Source organism: Somniosus microcephalus, chromosome 5 (genome assembly GCF_052327205.1).
Source record: "Somniosus microcephalus isolate GS21.2 chromosome 5, FLI_Smic_1.0, whole genome shotgun sequence".
NCBI lineage: Eukaryota > Metazoa > Chordata > Chondrichthyes > Squaliformes > Somniosidae > Somniosus > Somniosus microcephalus.
In genome coordinates, this window is record NC_140991.1 from 147,099,224 (window position 1) to 147,115,703 (window position 16,480).

A 16,480-nucleotide genomic window follows, 5' to 3' on the forward strand; every position below is an offset into this window, starting at 1 on the left:
CAGCGAGACCCATCAAGATATCATCAGATGCATCACAGAGTGGGCTCGGTGCCGTTCTTCTGCAAAAATATGACTACTGGCAACCTATTGCATATGCATCGCGCTCAATGACAGACGCGGAGACGCGATAAGCTCAAATAGAAAAGGAGCTGCTCAGCATCACATACGCCTGTGAAAGATTTCACCAGTTTGTGGCAGGACAAGCAATCAGTGTAGAGACTGACCATAAGCCCTTGATTGCATTGTTCCAAAAGCCACTAAATAGCTGTCCGCTTAGAATACAAAGGATGATGATCAGGCTGCAACGCTATACACTGAATGTTGCGTACACACCGGGTAAGCTGATGTATACAGCAGACACATTGTCCAGAGCTGTTGACCCAAGTGAGCCCACAAACACCAAAATGGATGAAAAAGTGAACGCCTATGTGGACATGATCATAAGTGCACTGCCCATAGCAGATGCAAAAATGGAGCTCATAAAGACTGAGACAAACAAAGATGAAACACTGAGACAACTGAGGAAAAGCATCTTGGATGGATGGCCCAACATGAAGCAAGACTGCTCACCTGACATGGCAGAGTACTGGAACTGCAGGGCGGAACTATCAGTGGTCGAAGACATCATCTACAAAAGAAGTAAAATAGTTATCCCAAAGAGTCTGAGAAAAGAGATGCTAAAAAGGATCCATGGAGGACATCTGGGAATCGAAAAGTGTGAGAAAAGAGCATGAGAGGTGATGTACTGGCCACGAATCAACCAAGATGTGACAAATGAGGTGTCAAACTGCACAATATGCCTGAAATATCGAGCAAGCAATCCGGTAGAACCACTAAAGCCATACCCAGCACCAGACAGACCTTACCAGAAGGTAGGCGCTGACCTATTCGTATGTCAAGGGAAGGACTATCTTGTAGTCACAGACTATTACTCCCTGCATCCAGAGGTTTGTCGACTGTACACCACCACTGCAGATGCTGTGATAGCATGTATGAAAGCCATATTCTCCAGACATGGCGTGGCAAGCGAGGTCTTCACAGACAACGGACCCCAGTTTTACAATGCAATTTTCCGACACTTTGCCAAATAGTGGGACTTTGTCCACACAACGTCAAGTCCTCACTATCCACAGTCCAATGGACTAGTGGAAAAATCGGTCCAGACAGTGAAAAGACTGATGTACAAGGCAAAAGACAGTGGAACTGACTTCTACCAGAGCATGCTTGTATACTGCACAACGCCGCTCGAGTGTGGTATGTCACCAGCCCAACTCCTTATGGGATGTCGGCTAAGGTCAAACCTACCCATCCCGGAGAACCTCCTGAAAACAAAAGAGGGGGAGAAAGTGAGGAAGTTCAAAGAACAACAGAAAGAAAAGCAAAAGTACTACTATGACAGAGGAACACAAAACCTACCTGAACTCCACACTGGTGACCAAGTAAGGTTCAAAGACAAAACAAACATATGGACTCAGAAGGGAACTGTCCTGAGTGAAGTTCAACCAAGATCATACACCATTCAGACGGATGAGGGTGCTGTTCTGAGAAGAAATCGTCGAGATCTTCTCATGGGACCAGCCACAGCAAGTCAAAAGACTGATACTGTTGAACAACCTGATCACACAGCAGGTCAAAAGACTGATACTGTTGAACAACCTGATCACACAGCTGAGAAACCATCATCTGAGGCAACAACTCAGATTCAAGGACAATCAATCAGAAAATCCTCAAGACGCGTGAAGCCTCCTGAGAGACTCATTGAGCAAATTTAAGGACTATTGTTATAGAAGGAAGTAATGTTATCTTATTCTTTCTTCAAGTTCTAGTGTATTTATATATTTCATGTGAACACACAAAGCAAGGTTAAAAAACCTTGATAATGATAATGTTAATGTAAGTTCATTAAGTGTTACAGGTAAAATGCAGATTAATACAACGAAAACATGTTGTTAGTTAAAAGTAAAATACTTTTGTTTTAAGAAAGGGAGATGTAATGATATCAGCAAATAGTGATGGTATTTGCCTGTTTGATTATGATGCCTTACCAGCATGTTTGCCTGATTGATTACTTATGCCTGACCAGCAGAGGGCATGTGACAGAGACAAGCAGTTTGGTTTTGGTTTCGCTTTTAGATGGATCACTAGCATGGTGTCTCCTGTAATGCTGTTTAAAAGAGTTGAACATACTTTAGATTAAAAGACATTCTCTTTCATAAATGTCTCGTCATTGAACCCACAAAGAAATCAATACAGAGGCCCCTTGCTCACTTTGATGCTGCTCCTACTTCGACACCTTTGCCGGGCATCCTCTGGGTTTATGAGCCTGTGAGGGCTCGCCAAGCATCTGTTCTTCCTGCGGCAGTGTAGGGGTTGAGATGCCGATCTCAGTTGGGTGCGGACTCTGGTGGAGCTCTGACCGAGGGCTACGCAGTGGCATGGAAGTGTGAGCGCTTGGAGAGGAGCCCCCAATTCCTCGTTGTCGGCCACCAACTTCCCTCTCATGGGTCATGTTCACCGCTGCGCATGCAAGTAGCTTGAGAGCACCTTGCTGCACATCAGGGGGGCCATGGGGAGCTGTCTCTGCACTGGCAGTCCTACTCAAAAAGGACTTCCATGAAGCTCTGGTTTCTCTGTTCAATAGCTGCCCATCGCTCCTCCAGAGATGTCAGTCTATTCTGAACAATCACCATGTTTTCCTCACTTATTGCCTCCATGGCTGTAGCCAGCCTTTCCACGGAGGTTGCCATCCTTTCCATGGTGCTGCATATATACACCATTGCCTCCCCAACGGCACTGCTCAGGTTAGAGTTGGACTCCTCCATCCTCTCCACACTTGCAATGACCCTGGAGACAAGACCTGCCAGAGACTCTTGCACCTGCTCCTGGAGTTCCAGCACCGCTGTTCTTCTGGACGGACCCAGAGGCAGAGGGTCGACATGCAGCTGAGCTGAGCTGGGAGAGTCCTGCGCCCTCCACCGAGGACTCTCCACTGCCGTCCCTATCTCCACCATCTGCTGATACTCACCTGTGAGCTGTGGTACACCAGGTGACAACACTAATCTATGTCCCGAAGGTCCCACCGAGGTGTGCGTATCTGCGCTGATGCTGGGCGCGCTTAATTCTGCTGATGCTGCATCCTCAGAGGTTGCAGGTTCCCCTGAGGAATCTTGCTGCTCAGCCTCTTCCTCCTGGACAGTGGGGGGGTGGGGGGGGAGCTCTGTGGATGGTCCTGTGGGGGAGTAAAGGCATGGGTTAGACATTTGATGAAAGTATGGCATGCAGATGCAATAGTGCAGATGCTCAAGTGGCATTCTAATAATGTACACCAGCAGCCATTGCAGTCACTCAAGCAGTGTAACTGAGGGGGAGGCAAAACTATTCTGTCAATAGCTTGTACTGCCTCGCCCGTCTGTCCGTCCCCCACTTCCACTTCCACCTCTGCGCCGGCGATGTCCAGGGCCACCTCTTCAGCCTGGGTGAGAATCGCTATGGAAGGTGACCCTCCTCCTGTCTTTGCCCTTTCCCTTCTATTGTGGGCTCTCTTTTCCTGCAGTGAGGGAGACAAGTGGAGTTGGAGTGAGAATGATGGAGTGAGTGTAGAGAGTCCAGAGCATAGATGCTTAGAAGGAGACAAAGATGGGTTGAGGTTCCATGTCCAAGGGCCCTCCCTGTGCATTGTTAGTCATTGTCATTGCATAACATTGAAAGGGAGTGTGAGGGCAGCATAGTCGAATAGTCAAGTGATTGAGTTCATAGTGAGAGGGATGGTGAAGGGTGCAAGGGTTGTAAGGGTAAAGTGGGATGTGTAGGAGGAGGTTGACAATGCAGAGTGCTGGTGATGAGCGGAGAAGGGGAGCAGAAGGAGGGTCAAACTGAAGGTATACTCACTCTGCCTGATCTTACAAGGTCATTGAACCTTTTACGGCACAGCATCCATGTTCTGCTGCACACTGATCTAGAGGTGATCTCCCTTGCCAGCTGCACCCAGACAGCCTTGGTTTCTTTGGGAGGCCTCTTCCTCCCAGATGAGGGGAAGAGCACCTCCCTGCTGGCTCTTGTCCCCTCAACCAGCATACCCAGCGCCTCATCGGAGAACCTCGGGGAGGCCCTTGCCTTAGAGTTGGCCATTGTTGGAGCTGAAAAAATGTTGGAGGTGGTGCAGCATCGACCAAAATCCAGTGGAATGAGCCAAGGCAGCAAGCAGCCCTTAAATGAAGCTGGATAAGTGACATCAGCAGAGACGAGTTTCAGTCCCAAAAGACGAATTGGCCAAGGGCAAACCACACCTCTGAAATCAACTGGCCAATTAGGGGAAAATCACAATTTTTTCCCACCTCTCAGTGGAGGCAAGTTTGGAACCCACCCAAACCGAAACCCGCCTCCAACCCACCTCCATTGGGAAAATCGTCCCCAAAGACCTCACATTTCTGTTCCAAAAAGAAGGCCCTGTGAATTTCCTCTGGGGCGGGGAACAGACACCCTCTTGCAGTCTCATGTAAGAAAAGAAGATGAGACCAGAATTCCTGCTACTCCTAACTCTTGTGCTCCAACCATACTGGACAACGACAAGATATAGTGGACACTGGGAAAGATGTGACCCACAGGAGAGTTCCTGGCTGGGGTCATGGCCTGGGACCGCGACATTACCCCAATCTGTTTTCTTGGTAGTTCTTGTACTAATTTCTTTAGATAAAGAACTCACTGAGTGGGGGTGAATTTCCCCTTGACAACCATTCAAAATCATGAGGAGAGGCAATATAAACAAAAGGGTACAATTCTAAAGGGGGTGCAGGAACAGAGAGACCTGGGGATATATGTGCACAAATTGTTGCAAGTTGAGAAAGCGGTTAAAAAAGCATACGGGATCCTGGGTTTCATAAAGAGAGGCAAGGAAGTTTTGATGAATCTTTATAAAATACTGGTTCGGCCTCAACTGAAGTATTGTGTCCAATTCTGGGCACCGCACTTTAGGAAGGATGTGAAGGCCTTAGAGAGGGTGCAGAAAAGATTTATGAGAATGATTCCAGGGATGAGGGACTTCAGTTACGTGGATAGACTGGAGAAGCTGGAGTTGTTCTCCTTAGAGCAGCGAAGGTTGAGAGGAGATTTGATAGAGGTGTTTAAAATCATGAGGGGTCTAGACAGAGTAGATAGAGAGAAACTGTTCCCATTGGCAGAAGGGTCGAGAACCAGAGGGCACAGATTTAAGGTGATTGGCAAAAGGTCCAAAGGCGACATAAGGAAAAACTTTTTTAAGCAGCGAGTGGTTAGGATCTGTAATGCACTGCCTGAAAGGGCGGTGGAGGCAGATTCAATCGTGGCTTTGAAAAGGCAGTTGGATAAGTACCTGAAGGAAAAAACATTTACAGGGCTACGGGGAAAGGGCGGGGGAGTGGGACTAGCTGAGGTGTTCTTGCAGAGAGCCAGCATGGGCTTGACAGGCTGAATGACCTCCTTCTGTGCTGTAACCATTCTATGACTCTATAATTACTTTAGTCGAAAGAGACACATTTTTCCAGCGTTTCCGTGGCTCTTTGGCCAAAGTCACTGCAGACGATCGGGAGAACCACCACAGACATTCATCGCCAAGGTGTCAGAAGTGGAATCAATGAAAATACACAGCAAACTGTTCTTGCACCATAATACAGAAAAGTAGCTAAAAGAAATGGGGAAAAATTTAGCAAAATAGTGGGAAATTAAGGTCTTAAATTTAATCTTAGAAGTTAAGAGTGGAGTCTGAAAAAGAGAAATGCAATCAAAATTTCTAGAATTACTTCAATTTCTTTGGAAAATAAAAGGTGAGTAGACTTCAGAGTTTGACTTTGCACTTTTACCTCTGCAACAAATCCCATGACTCTAATGTCTAAGGCAAAGGGTGAACTGTTCCATATGGAGCAGATAAGAGTAATAGAGGAGAGCGAAGGAGCTTTTAAAAAGCCAGTTGCGGCTGAAGATTGCAGCAGCAAGGTGGGAAGCAACAGATAAGTAAGGAACAATGCTTGACCCAGTCAGTTGACTGTCAGCTGGCTTGACTGTCTTCTGAGTGCTTTTGTGCAACTTTACGAGAATGTCTAATAAAGGTGAATCTAGCAGAGGCAGCCAAAGAAGGCAGTATGGCATTACATAGAGGCAGAGAAGATGTCACAATCTCACTCAGTCTGTCCTGAAAACCCTCCTTGATGAAATAGGACACAGAGTGCCAGGTGTTTGTAGCAGGAAACCTGCCAAAAAGGACACTCGTGCCATCTGGAGGAGGTGACTGGCACTGAGTGCCAACTGTCTCACTCCAGGACTTCATACAAATTCTGAAAAAGTTCAGCAACCTGACCAGGGCAGGCAAAGGGATACACTGGCTACTTTTCTTCCTTGGGCACTTTTGGCAGCAACACACTCTTTAAAAGTAACAACTATACAACTAACCCTTCACCATGCACTCTGGTTAAAGGGGGAACTAATTTGGGATCTTACAGTATGGTTATCTATCTCCCCTCACAATAATTACTTGCATGCACAACCCCAAAACCCCATCCTCAACTTTAACAGGATGATACCACCACAGCTTTTGAGTGATTTGTGAGGAAAAAGCAGCTATAAATATCCTGTATGACACTCATTGAAATGTTGGGTATTATGCAACAGGTGGTGCTATGTGACAAGTGAGGTGTGACACCTGCAGATCACAGGTAATTGCAAAAAATTGTGGATACTTTTAGAATGAGATTTCCCATAAGCATTAATTTACATAGTTTCAATGAAACACAGGCCCCAGAAAACAAATTTATATTGATAGATGATCAATGGTCACACTTAAATGCTTTTCTATATTTGCCAATTGACAAGTCTTCATTGTGTTCACATTTTCAAGTTTTCGTGTTCCAACATGCATTACCTAACAATGGTTTGTATTAATTCTTGATGCAATGCCAACAAATTGTCTTACCAGGGTATTATCACATGGCCCAAGAAACTAATGGAACATCTCACTGACTAGTAATGCATTAATGTTTAATACAGAAATTGTATCAAATATTAATCTGGTGATAACTATGGCATTTATGGAGCTTTAAGCCAAAAATCACTTTTTTCCAAAGCTTCTTTCCAAACTGGAAAGTGCACTCTGGAGGCTGAGAAGGAAACATAAGTTAAGATGTTTGTTTTAAGAAAGGGGATTAGAATGTGTATCTATATATATAAAAGGATATGTCTATCTGTCTGTCTCTCTGTCTGTCTCTCTGTCTGTCTCTCTGTCTCTCTGGCCGGCTATACAATCAAAAGTTATAGAGCGTACCTACACATATGTTATATCAAAAGAAAGCTCATCATTAGGGGACTCTTGTAGGTGTATTTACTTTTTGCTCGTACAAAAATTGTGCCGACGGTATCCAAAAAACGTTCAAAATTCCTCTCATTATCCGCTCATTTGCATCGAGTGGGGGCGGGTTCATTGTGTGCGGGCGGGCCATCCTACAGTTGAGTGACGTGATGATTGACCAATCCTACAGTTCAGTGACCTGACGGTTGACCAATCGGTGCGTGTGTGGGCGGGCCCTATCATTCTGAACCGAGGTGAGTCGCCGCCATCTTGATTCCAAACTTTTCATTTCTTTTTCCCACTTTCTGCGTGTTTCTTTTCAAATCTACATTTCCAGCAAAAAAAAAGTTGCTTTTAAAATACAAATTGTTTTTTAAAAAAGTTAATTAATTTGTAAATCTTTTCTCTAACATCTAGAATTTTCCTACCTTTCACCGTTTTTCCAGGCCTGTAAGCCTGGGCCTCTGTTGCCCAGCCACGCCCGAGCTAGGCACCACCCGTCACGCTCAACAAGCGGCTCGCGATCACCGCCATCTTTGTGGAAGGCTGGAGGGGGCGGGCCTGAGCCGAGCGTCGCCACCGCCGCCATCTTAGTAAAGGCGGGTGGGGCAGGAGTCAGCGCGCGTGACTTGAGTCCGGCCGGGCCTCACGCGGTAGGTTGCACGGTGGCGTCTCTCTCTCTGCTCTTGAAGCCAGCTCGGGTGGGGGGCGGGGCTCGGGAGATCGGGGTTCGGCAGATAGGGGCTGGGCGGGGGGGTGGGTGGCGGGGCTCATGAGATTGGGCCTTGGGAGTTCGGGGGGGGGCGGGGCTCGGGAGATCGGAGATCGGGCCTCGGGAGATCGGCGCTCGGGAGATTGGGGGGCGGGGCTGTCGGGAGATCGGGGCCTCGTGAGATCGGACCTCGGGAGGGGCGGGGGGCGGGGCTCGGGTCATCAAGGGGCGGGGGGCTCGCGACATCGGGAGATCGGGGGGTGGGACATCGGGAGATCGGGGGTGGGAGATCGGGGGCGGGACAATCGGGAGATCGGGGGTGGGGCTCGGGGACTCCCCCTCTCCCCCCCTCCTTCCCCCCTCTCCCCCTCCTTCCCCCTTCCCCCGCCATCGCCGGCAGAGGGGAGAGGGTCTGCTGGCTCCCCCCTGCCCCTTTCTCCCCCCCCTCCTGCCCCCACCTCCCCCCCCTCCCCCCTCCTCTCCCCCACCCCCTCCCCTCCCCTCCTCTCCCCTCCTCCCCCCCTCCCCCCTCCCCTTCCTCCCCCTCCCCTTCCTACCCCCTCCCCCTCCCCTTCCTCCCCCCTCCCCCTTCCCCCTTCCCTTCCCCTTCTTACCTCCCCCCCTTTCCCCCCTTCCCCCTCCCCCCCTTTCCCCCCTCCCCCCTTCCCCCCTTCCCCCTTCCCCCATTCCCCCTTCCCCTTCCCCCCGCCCTTCCTCCCTCCCTTCCTCCCCCTTCCCCCCCTTCCTCCCCCTCCCCCCCTTCCCCCACTCCCCCCTTCCCCCCTCCTCCCTTCCCCCCTTCCCCCTTCCCCTTCCCCCCTTCCCCCCCTTCCCCCTTCCCCTTCCCCCCACCCTTCCTCCCCCCCTCCCCCTTCCTCCCCCCTCCCCCTTCCCCCCTCTCTCCCCCCTTCCCCCCTTCCCCCCCTTCCCCCCCTTCTTCCCCCCTCCCCTCCCTCCCCCCTCCCCTCCCTTCCCCCCTACCCTCCCCTCCCTCCCCTCCCTTCCACCCCCTCCCCTCACCTTTCCCCCTTCCCCCCTTCCCCCCAGTCACGCACTCTCTTCCCCCGTCACTCTCTCTCTTCCCCCCAGTCGCGCTCTCTCTTCCCCCCAGTCGTGCTCTCTCTTCCCCCCAGTCGCTCTCTCTCTCTCTCTTCCAACAACAACATCCCCTCAAAAATCCCTCGGCACCGCCGGGCACTTCAGCTAGTATTACAATATATTAGATAAATAAAATAAAAGTAATTAAAATAATTTTTTTAATGGGAGAAAGAGAGATTCGTAAAAGAGGGAACAGGCAACGTTCAGAGCTTATTTTTTTATTTTTACAACAAATTGCACTTATAAACACCTTTAATCTAGTGAAATATTCCAAGCCACTATGGAGGAAGAGGGAAAATCAGACACTGAACAAGAATTGGGACAATATTATTGGCTGTTGGATGACTGAAGGTGTGCTAAAAGATGTTCGATTTCGAGCAGACTTTTGAAGATGGTGAGCGATATTGCAAGGCAGGTGGCTTTAGGAAGAGAATTCCAGAATGGATATCAATGATAGCTCAAGGCTTTGTCTCTGGTGGTAGAGTTGTAACATGGTGGAACATGTAAACAGGAGGGCAGTCTCAGTGAGAGCAAAGGAGTCATAGCAATGATCCAGGTTTTGGTCAGAGCCTGGATGAGATCATGGATGGGGACAGCCTTGTTTGCAAGGAATTTTGCAGGGTGAACAAAGTGATCAAGGGCAATACAGAGTGACCTGGTAGTAGGGAACTCACAGAGGGAGGGTTAAAGGATGCAAGAGCTGAAAGAGAGACAAGGGAATAGTTGGAGGAACGTACCCATGTAAAAACGAGGTCTGCAGATGTATACTGGAGAAAAGACATAGGAACAGGCATAAACCAAGAGCGTGAATGATTGAGGTTTCTTCCGGTTACCAGACCTACTTTGTTATACACTTCCCCCCTTAGACCTCTGGTTACTCCAGGAAGGCCACCCATTTGTTACATAGGGCCTGGTGTGATTCCTGTCGAGGTGGCCACCCGTCGAGGCACCGGGTATGCATCAGATGAGTATGGTTAATATTTAAATTTAAACTAAAGTGTTTCCTGATTCATTATACTACCACCTCATCCTTCATACGCTTGATCTCTCCAGCAAATGACCGAAGTCGTCTGAAATGCGTGTAGGAGGAGCAGTGCATGCACTAACTGTCTTAACTACTTGTTTCGCAAAGTGCTTCGCTTGAGCCTGTTTACATTTCTTACATGCCATACATAGCAAAATCAAAACCAGTATTAACTGCACCACGACTAATATGTGTGAAATCAGTCTGATCCATGGGTGTTCTGGTGTTCCGATTCTGCCCCGCCTGGGGTGTCCTCTGTTTCTTCTATCTTTCCTGATGTTACCCCGCCTGGGGTTTCCTCTACGTTGCTTCGGATCTTCTCTTTCGGTGTGCTCATGAGCATGAGTACCCAATTGGCTTATGTATCAAAGTATGCTAACTACCAGAGCATGTGAAATAATACAAACCTAAGGGTGTGCTGATATGTATTAAGCCCAATATCTCACCAATGTGAGTTGTCCTCTATGCTGTCAATTTCAATGGCCCAGAAATTCGGGTCTCCACGGGTGAGTACGCACGGGGTACTCACCCGTAGGCCGAATGGAAGTGCTGGTTTTCTGCATGCACTGCGCATGCGCGGGAAACCGGCACTTCCAATTCTCTGAACGAAGAGGTTCAGAGGTTGAACGCGCGCGCAGGAGAGGCTGTGCGTGCGCATCAAACTTACGTTTTTTTTGCAGGTTTTCACGCGAGGTTAAGCCTGCAGGATTTACACATTTAAAAAGCAGGCGTAAGGCCTGCTTTTTACAAGGTAAGTGGTCAATTAATTAAAATTAAAACATTTTTTCCACAGGTTTATTATTTTTAAATACTTTAAAGCAAGGTAAGTTTATTTTTAGCCCCGTTAGAATATAAAATTATTTTTTTCAAAAATTTAAATTATTGTTTAAAATAGTTATTTAATGTAATTTATAGTTTATTTAAAAAGTGTGATTTAAAAAAAAAATTATTTGAAGGTTTACTGCTATTTTGGGGCCCGTAGTATTTATAAGTTTTGACAGGTCTTCCTGTCACTCTTATGAATGGGCTTTTCCCTCTTCCGATTGGCTGCCCATGGCCCACGTGATCCCAGGGGATGCATCGCACTAACTACGCCCCTGGGACACGCAAGCACAGCGCGCCGGAAGCTGGGCCAGGCCCCGGAGCGGAATTCCACGGGGCCCTACAGCTCAACTGCCGGCGCGCAAGGTAAGTGCAGTTCGGGGGCTTACACCCGCGGGAAGCCCCCGACCCGAATTTCTGGGCCATTATCCATTCTCGATTTGTCTTACCCCAAAATATAAAAAGTGCTTGGGAGGGGAATTCAGTCGCATCATGAGCTCACTGAAACCCTCAAACAACAGGGGAATGTCGTATGTGAGTATCCAAATTGTGCCACACAATTGTGCAGCTCTTAATTAAAAACGTGTTGGTTTATCACCTCATACTGGATTCGTACTGGTTTTTCCCACGCTCTGTTACCTACAAAACACAATTATTACAGTCACAGTTAAATTCAGACTTACAATCATTTCAAGTGACATTACAGTTTAACATCTAATAAACAAATCATAGACTTAAAAGATTCTCCAGATCTCTCTTTTACTCTTATCCATCTTGTGGATAATTCTTACTAAATATGAATTCTCCTTAGCCCTCAATCCTCCCAATCCAGATTCTTCAACCGATAACAGGTACCAGTGTTTTTAACTCTATTCTGATTGTTTCATTAATTAGATAGTTTCTCGATGGGGCATGTGTTAATACTTTAAAGGTTGTCTCACTCTCCTGAGCCACATTAACTATTTCATGTCTGTCTTGCTGTTGTCAAGTAACTGAGCATGTCTGAGACCCGTTCTTCAGTGCAAACTCACCATACATTCCCGGATGGTAATTGCCTCATACGTAAAGAATCACATTTGCACACTCATACTGGTATCTCCATATTATGCCACACGTGCCATCCAATACGAACCTTTCTCGGGCTTTCAGGTGATCTTATCGAAAGATTGTAGTCGTCTGGAGATCTTTGCTCATCTACCTCTGCATGGTCCCGATGTCCTGGGTAGTGGCCAGACTATCAAATTCAGTTTTCTTAAAAAGTTCATTAAAGGCAGGGACCCAAATGTCTCCAAGAGAAAGCTATCAATTTACTATTCTTAATGACACTTTCCTGACTTTCACTAAAAAATTTTGAAAAATTCTCAATTGGTGGTGTAATTCTCCTGTTTCTATCTCACACCCTTAATTACCATTCATATCTCATTCATGAGTCCTGGAAGAACTTTACTGTCCAGTACAATATTTAATATTGAAAACATAGATCAAACATTCTCACTTGAGCCAAGTTATTAACACTTTTATTTATCATTATTATAGAGGATTTTTAATTTTTCCCAAAAGTAACCCAATATAGTGCCTGATTCCATTTTGTTAATACAAAATTATTCCAAAATCCAAACAGTAGTACAGTTGAATTGACAGGTTTTGTCAATGTTTAATTTCATTTCTATCAATTTATCTTCCATTTCCAATTTCAGAAACAAGTGATTCTCAGACTAAGTGGCTTACACAGTGTTTTAACATTAGCGACAGAAGTGCTGCAATTAGTTTACAAGATAACTTCCATATAACAAAAAAAAAGATACTCCATTGTGACTCTGCTTATAGCTCGAGGGATTAATTTATCAAATCATAATTTTCCTTCTGTCACTGTGGGGAAATATTAACTTAAAATTAAGAAACTTAAATTTAATAATGTCCAATATCTTTAAACTTCATACTAAAGTTGTTGCTTGGTGAACTTAAACAGCTGTCTGTGGAAAGAGTTAACTCCTTTGTAGGTTTTTAAGAAGGTGGAGCAAAACATTATCAGATGCACGCAATTGCGTCACTTCATGTAAATCAAAAAAAAACTTTCCCGATCAAAAAGACAGTTGTGTTTTCACACTTAAACTGAACATGAACACTTAAATATCGTAGAGGGTCCTGCCACTATCGGATGTTCTCGCGGAGTGGAATTATCTTATTCAATGCGGTTTACACAAATTTACACCAACCAGAATTTCACCGTGGCCACAATGAAAGTCTGGTTTTAATAGGTTAATTAACCTCATAACTCCAATTTAATCCAGATCAATATTTTTTAACTAACTTGGAAAAGAAAGAAGCCACATTAACAAAGAAACAATCACTCATGCCTTGTAAACATTTAAATTAATTTTCTCCCAAGCACATTGGTAACTGTAACTTTAAGGCAGAAGCTTATCTTTTGTAAAACTGTGAACAAATAAAACAAAACAAAATAGCACATTCTTGCAGAAAACAGTAAATTACGTCATATTCCTTATTGTCCTTTCTTCAGATGTCTTTCCACAATACTGTAAAAACATTGAATATAACTGGAGAAAAGTTAGTTTTTCACATTTAAACAGATCAAATCAAACTGCTTTGGAAGATGTCACCATAGCAACCACAAAAGGGAGATAATCAGAACTCAAAAGTCAAGGGGTATGTCCTGGGACAGGTCAGGGTCGTATAACAGTCCGGGTGAGCATGATCACTGGTTAAATTGAAAAACTGAGCTGTTGAAGGGTCGATCTGTAAGGAAAAGAGAGGTAAATAACAACCTGAAGAATCGACCTAATCCTCCGAACTTGGTCCTAACCTAATATTGGGAAGGAAAGAAAGTTAACCCGCATTATTCTTAACCATAGGGTCGTTTCCATTTCGTAATTCATCGCACATTGCACATTAATTGACACACACACACACCCCACGCAACTTCAATCACAACTTCAAGCAGCAATCATAATCTTGAGAGAGAGAGAGAGAGAGAGAGCGCGCAGCCTGCGACCTTGAAGAGGGACGCGCAGGCTTTTAAAGAGACAGTACACTGAAGATGAGGAACACATTCGGCAGGCTTTTTTTAATCCTCAGCCCTAGGGGTCCTGAGGGTTAGGGGAAATTCCTTCCCCGGGCGTCCTCACAGGCTTAGTCTGGCTCCAGTGTCTCCACCTTACATCCAATTTTTTTCCTGCAAGCAAACGGAGGTTCCTGTACTAAGGAGGATCTGGAAGGGTCCATCCCATCGTGGCTCAAAAATACCTCGAACCGGTCGCTGAACCATCACCCATTGTCCCACACAAGGGGGTGTTTTCCAAACCCCCCCTTAGTCTTTTGGCATCCTGTGCCTCCTGTAGGTGTTGAATCCGGAAGTGATTGGCCTGATTGGCCTCACTGAGCATACATAGTTATGTCAGGAGGGTAGTTTGGAATTGGGAGGTGTCCCTTCATCTATCAGGAAGGATGCCGGGTTCGTTCGAGGGTCAGTTACCACCTCGATCCGGACTCCCCTACCTAACAAACAAACCTCCCATCTTGCATGCCTCTGGTTGGAGATAGTTTTCAGGCTGCCCGTGAGAAGTTTGACAAGGCTGTGACGGGTGTGTAGGATTACCTTACCGGGACCTACCATGGGCTCTATTGCTTCTACCGCCCAGGCTGCACAATCGGTGGCAGCCAAGCATGGGAGCTGTCCCGTCATGGAGGACGGTACCGGGCAAGAGTAATACTCCACTGGTCGTATATGATTATCCCGGAATTGTCCAACCACCGCACTATATGCCCGATTGCCCACCCAGTTCCACAGGTGGAAGGGTTTTGCAGGGTCTGGGAGACCCAGGGCAGGTGCATTGGCCAAAGTGATTTTGACCATATCAAAGGCTTCGACTGCCTCAGGTGTCCAATCCAGTCTTGCCTCTCCCGGGGCCCTCCCTTTAGGAGGTTATTTAAGAGACTTGCCAATTCAGTGAAGTCGGCTACGTATGTGCGGCAGTAGTTGAACAATCCCATCATGCTCCGCAAGCCAGAAACAGTGACAGGTCATGGCATTTGTAAAAGTGCTTGAACCCTCTCTGGAGAAGGACAACGCTGGATCTTTCTTGGGGTGTGAAAGGCTGGGACTCGCCCATATCGCCCCTACCACCTATTTCTCCATTGTTGGCATTCACTCCTGGATACATCCGGACGGGGGCCATGGGTTTGGATTTCCTGGCCCCAGATTGAGGCGGTGCTGAAGGGCAGATATGGTTGTATTCGGGGGGGGCACGTAGGTTGTGGAGTCTTGTTTTGTTGGGCTTCCATGGCCTCAACAATTCCCAGCCAATTCTTTAAATCATCTAGATCCTCAGTCTCTGATGGCTCCAGGTGCAGGAGACTACTAACTCGAACTTTAGCCGCCTGAACAAGTCTCAAGAAGTCCTGTAGTGGAGACGGTCCTCCCCTTTTATCCACGATTATGGGTCCCATCTGATCCAACCAACTAGCACACAAAACCGCCCTGTAGTCAGCTTGCTTAGCATCCTTTTGTTCCGCCCACCACTTTATTTGATCAACTAACGGACTTGTTTCTTTCCACCCATTCTTAATCATTTCACTTTGATATTTCAAATTTGCCTCTTGGACTCGTTTTACAACAGTGACACTGGTGGTCATAGCCGGAACATCCGGTGAAAGGGATTTCCCCTCGTCAGTCATGTATATATCCTTATTATGCTCTACCTTATACTTTAACTTACTTTACTCTAATCTTATACTTTAATCGGCACAAACGTATCACCTTATACTCTAAATCAGCTTATACTCTAAATCAGAAATACACAATCAGGTCTAGTCAATTCCGTCAATCCGTGGGTCTCCATGAGGAGTAATTTAACTACGTGGATAATTTTAATACTGTGGCAAGTGCTTACATAGCGAGCACGACTCGCTCTCGAGGGCCTAATACAGGGGCCCTTACCCACCCCTGTTTCGAGCTACAGGACAATCCTGACTCCAACTTCTCTTCATGGGCCTCCAAGTCTCTTATTGAGACTCCAATTTCCCACATCGAGTTCCCCTCCCACAATATGGACCAATTTACATCCTACCTGCAACCTGCAACACAGTATCCCACTTCTGACACCAACTGTTAGATTCGAATTTTCGGAGCAAAACCAGACGGAGAGACGGAACTGCTGACAAAGTTAAAGTTTATTAGAAAATGGCCGGGAGGCCTGCCTCCTCAGACTCGCACCTAGCTCTCAAAGGAAATACAGCATACAAGCCCTGATATACCTTTCGATAGGTACCGCCCACAGGTTACAAAAGTGGGCGTACACGTACAACAGCGTCACTACTTTTGCTCCCTTATTGGTTGGTGTGATTAGTCACTCAATGTTGGGAGCCGCCCTGAAGTGTTCTATGACATTAACCATAACACATAGATTTTAGACATGGACTTACATCTAGCTTCTGTGAGCAAGGTCGCACCAGGCTCCATCTAATCTTTGCGAGCGAGGTCGTACCAGGCTTA

At 46.6% G+C, this 16,480-nt stretch overlaps 1 long non-coding RNA gene across 1 annotated transcript; it reads right to left on the bottom strand.

The window, feature by feature from the left end:
* Positions 1–9,266: 9,266 nt before the first annotated feature.
* LOC147117387 (uncharacterized) lies at positions 9,267–16,194 on the bottom strand. The gene is made up of 2 exons (XR_015078443.1): positions 12,101–16,194; positions 9,267–11,607 (listed from the first exon to the last, which is right to left on the bottom strand). It is a non-coding gene; the product is annotated as an uncharacterized LOC147117387 (long non-coding RNA).
* Between the last annotated feature and the right edge of the window lie 286 nt (positions 16,195–16,480).